The following is a 5,061-nucleotide window of genomic DNA, read 5'->3' as shown; positions in this document are numbered from 1 at the left end:
GTTCTACATATCTGCATATTTTGACTTATATTGCATTTTTGGCAGAATTTCTGACAAGTTAGCGTATATAATTTCAGGAAGTATCCAAAGTCAGATTTATGCATATTTGTTGGAAAATAGATTATGTTGATTTTAACCACTTAATTTACATGGTTCATGTCAAGTTTCATCTTTGTCAACTTACTCTTTTCTGACTTAAATGATTAGCCATATGTGGAGAGAAAATATAGGAATATGCAATGTTATTAGATAACTTCTGCTAATATATTATGTTTGATAATTGATATTCATTAGATGCTAAGATATATGTGTTTATTCATAGAAACATATATTAGATATTAATAATAAAGACTATAGTAATATTAACTTGATTTTATATAGTTTAAAAGAATATATATATACAGCTTAACATATATACATATATTTTTTGTCCCCCAATTCACAATACAGACCAGGCAAAGGGCCTGGGTTGAGGTGTATATGGTGCATTTACTGTACCTTCAATATACATATATTAATTGAAAATTAACTTAATGTTGCAAAATGTGTGTGTGTGTGTGTGTGAGAGAGAGAGAGAGAGAGAGAGAGAGAGACAATGTGGGGAAGGAACTGGGAGTTTCTTCTATTGTGCATTTTATTTGACCTTGAAAGTAAAAGTAAAAAATCATTTAAATCAACTCTCAGTGTTAGATTATGTATGCCTCGAAGATGGACAACGGAATATTAAATTTTTATTTTTAAAATATACATACTTATTTTCTAAGGAAACAATGCAATCTAACAATGAAAAGTGGCATCTAGCACTTTGCTGGGAGCAGAGGGGGACTTAATGAAAGACTATGAAGAATGAGGACCATTAAAGAGAAACAAAAGGAAAAGCTTCTTTCTCACCTTTGAAGAACAGACACTCTGATTCATTAAGTTCTGGTTACTGGGAACAGGGTTGTACCTCTGAGCCCCTGCAAACCGAAGCTGATATCATGCACTAGGTTACAAGGTATGGATAGAGAGATGAGTATCTATTTTATAGTGATCAATGGAGAATCCAAAGCAGCTTTTGGGAAATTCAAAATATTCCAAACAAAAAAAGTTCTTCAAGTGTTTCTCCATGTGACTGAGATGATATACCCAAGAACATTCCCTATTTGATGCTACTTGAATAGTTGGAAAACTCAACACTTTGTAAATGTAAACTATTGTTTAGTTATTTCTGATTAAGATTATCAGAAGCTTTTGTTAAATTAAAGGCACTTATTTAAAGGAGTTTGCCATTCCTGATAACTATTAGTATTTTAGATACCCTTGAACAAAAAAATATTAATGTGATAGAAATAAGGCACATATGAAAATAGTACCCACTTGAAATGAATATTTTTGTTTTATGGAATACAAAAGATAATGCAACAGAAGGTCAATTTCTAAAAAATGCATTTAAAGTGGCCAAAGCGATTGCGTAGTGGTAAGGCCTTTGCCTTATATGCAGCTGACCCAGAACAGATCACTGTTTGATATCCCAGCATCCCACATGGTCCCCCAATCCAGGATCAATTTCTGAACGCATAGCGAGAAGCAATCCCAGAGCATCACCAGGTGTGGCCCAAAAATAAAAAAAAATGCATTTATAAAAAATAATTTCTATAGCTTCAGACAAAATTTGTTATTCTATGAATTTCCTTATATATGGGCAAAATGTAAGCAAATACATTTATACTTTCTCCTCTAGAATATGTAAAAATTTTAGGCAATTTAAACAATTTTTACTTAATGTGTGAGCTTTTTTTTTTGCAATTGCTTACTGTCATTATTCAAAGCACTTTAGGAAATATTTTAAGAGTAATTTTTGCCATAAAGCAATTGACTATAATATTTGAACATGGTTTGAATGTTTAAAGTAGAACCAATGCATTAAAACTTGATTTAGTGGGTACAGTGTGAATGACAGATTAAAAGTAGATAATAGGAAATAATGTATCATATAAATAAAATTTGAGAAGTGAAGTTCTTTTTGGCTTATTAATTAGAACTAAAATTTAAAGTCCTTCATAGTTGTATTTCAGGCATACAGTGATAGTGAATTAGGGCCATTTCCAGGACCAGTGTTCATCTCCCTCTATGAAATTTCCTAGCATACATCACATATCTCCATTCTTAGCCCCTTGGCCTATCAGTATAACAGGTTATTTTAAGTTTAGATTTTTATAGTTTGTGTCTCTTGATTCTATTGTCATTGACTTTGGCTGGGGTATTTAGCCCTGGCATTTTTTTTTCTTCACCAATACATCTTAGGTCACTTGGTCCTTGGACTCCATCCACCTTTTTCCTTTTCTCAATTTATAGAAAGATGCAGAAATATGAAGTAAAACAAAGTAATCCATGACCCAACGTTCTATGAAAAAGGCAAGAGCCCCTACCTAAAAGATACAAATAAAATAAAAAAAAGTGGGGTGGCATTTTATTTTATTTTTGCATAGGAATAGCAACTGTTGAGGAAATTAGAAAGGAAATACCTTTGGCCAAAAAAAAAAAAACAAAAACAGGGTATCTCATGCCATGAAGCATACTGTCATAAGCTAAGTTTCAGACATATTAATTATCAAACCTCACGGTCTTTATGGTCCCAGGAAAAGTTCTACTCAATTGTGGTTATTGTGGTCAGGCCTTTCTAATTAGAGATATTGGCTTTTGTATAGATCCTATGTTGAAGCCAGGATGTCATGGTACTTCTTCTGATTTAATCCCACCATTAGGTGGTAAGGCAGGAAAACCTGCCCTTAAAGTAAATTGTTGCTGTTTCCTTGTCGTCAGGGTAAAATATGAATGTCTCTGAAGCAAGTCAGTGACAGAGTAGCATTAATGCCTCCCCAGATAAAAGTTTGATTCCTGGTGTTGGTGCAGAAAACCATGCCGGTTCCAAGGATGGAACCCAAGGTTCACTTTGGGTGGTTGATGTCTGATCAATTGAAGCCTAAGTCGAGTCACTGTTATAAATGTTCAGGGTGAATGTTGCCCCTGCACTATAAAATTTATGGGTTACTAGTCCTCTTAGGTAAGAATTTCTCTTGTGCCTATGCAAAAAGGAACAATGCCTCATGATACTACTGGTGCATATGGAGTTAAAAATAACAAGTTAAGCAAAGTCTAGAGTTGATCCCATGACAGTATGCTCCAAGGACGGAGAAACCCCATATCTCTTAGGCCAAGTGAATTCTTTTTCGAATGACCCCAATATTTACTGTGCCAGGGCAGGAGGGAAAAAACAAAAACACAAAAAGCACAAAACCTTGGTTACTTTTTATATAAATATATATATTACCTTCATTTATTATTGTTATTATTATTTTTGATTTACCAATCTATTTTGGTCGATTTCTCTGTTTGGGTGTGATTATTGAAAGTGTAGTCCCTGGGGCCGGGAAGGTGGCGCTAGAGGTAAGGTGTCTGCCTTGCAAGCGCTACCATAGGACGGACAGCAGTTCGATCCCCTGGCATCCCATATGGTCCCCCCAAGCCAGGGGCAATTTCTGAGAGTATAGCCAGGAGTAACCCCTGAGCGTCAAATGGGTGTGGCCCAAAAACCAAAAAAAAAAAAAAAAAGAAAGTGTAGTCCCCAATTATACTTTTTTTTTTCTTCTCTTCCTTTCTTCTCTTTCGTTATGTGCTATGCCATGTTTCTCAATTCAAGACCATGGCGTGATTTTTGTTTGTCTGTTTTTGTTTTTGTTTTTTTCTATTTGTTTGTTTGTTTGTTTTGTCTGCTCTGTGTGGTGCTTATCGATATAGCTGGAGCCCTCACTGGATATTTGACACTTCTTTTGGTACTAGTGGAGTGTTTCACCTTCTTTTTCTCCATCTCCCAAATTGATGATGAGAGCCTTTAGAGGGACTCCGCCCAATTTCGGGGTATTAGACTCTTATCCCAGTTTATTACTTTTCTCTCCTTCAAACAAAACCACGCAACTTGAACTAGCTAGTCCTGACTCCAGTTAGAGGGGGAAATAAGGGAGGCATCAAGACCAAACAGGTGCAAGACTACTAAGTAGTGGGTTGGATACAGAGGGGACCACATATTCTAGCCGCCCTGGGGTGAGGGAAAAGGAAAAGGGAGGTAGGACAGAAACGGAGGTGTAGGGAGGACAATTTGGCGATGGGAATCCCCCCTGATTTTATGTAAATATGTACCTAAAATATTATTGTCAACAATATGTAAGCCACTATGATCAAAATAAAAATTTATATTAAAAAAAACAACAAGTTAAACAATGAATGAGTCTGAATCAAATTTGTGGAAGAAATAATCCAGACCAGGCTGAGAGTGAAACACATGTATACTGGAGTCTTCTCCCTAGTATGGAGCTCAGATCATCCCTGGGTGGGGCAGTAAACCCAGGTTTACAAGTAAGAGAATCTTTGTTTTGGATGAAACCAAGTTGTAAACTAACATATAAGATAAACCAGGGTTTTGTAATACACTTTGGTCAAAACAAAAATTATTACTAAAATAATAATAATACATAATTATTTGTTAAAATGTTTGGGATAAAAAGATAAAAGTTTGAAGATAACTATTGTGTACCATATTTATAGCCACTGTATATCAGTAAAAGTTGTTAAATAAAAGTTATATCTCAAATTTAAAAAAAAAGAAAGCAGGGATAAACTTTGCTTTAGGTAAAATAAAGCGTAACCCAACACATTATAACCTGGTTTTAACCTGAACTCAAATCCCAAGTGAGACTTACCTACTAGAAATTTTCTACTAAGCAAATCCATAAAAGGGATGGGGAAAGCTAATTCTATATAAGATAAGAAAATATACACTAAGAATTATAACTATTAAGGAAATGCATTTACAGACATATACAAAGGAAATTATATATATATATATATATATATATATATATATATATCCTGATGAAGTTGTTTGAGGTAATCTGAGTGTGTGTGTGTGTGGAGGGGTGTAAAATTCAAAGCACAGTTTCATCCCCACTTGTGGAATCTGAAAAATGTTTCGCAGAAGCCAGGGATCAGGTAGTTGTCCTCAAGCTGAGAGTCTCTCCAGAG

At 34.8% G+C, this 5,061-nt stretch overlaps 1 pseudogene; it reads right to left on the bottom strand.

Moving 5' to 3' along the window:
* Positions 1 to 425: 425 nt before the first annotated feature.
* Positions 426 to 527, bottom strand: LOC126005294 (uncharacterized; annotated as a pseudogene).
* Between the last annotated feature and the right edge of the window lie 4,534 nt (positions 528 to 5,061).

The sequence above is a fragment of the Suncus etruscus genome, chromosome 3 (genome assembly GCF_024139225.1).
Source record: "Suncus etruscus isolate mSunEtr1 chromosome 3, mSunEtr1.pri.cur, whole genome shotgun sequence".
Taxonomy (NCBI): domain Eukaryota; kingdom Metazoa; phylum Chordata; class Mammalia; order Eulipotyphla; family Soricidae; genus Suncus; species Suncus etruscus.
The sequence above is the reverse complement of the archived record's forward strand: the minus strand, read 5'-3'. Positions and strand labels throughout refer to the sequence as shown.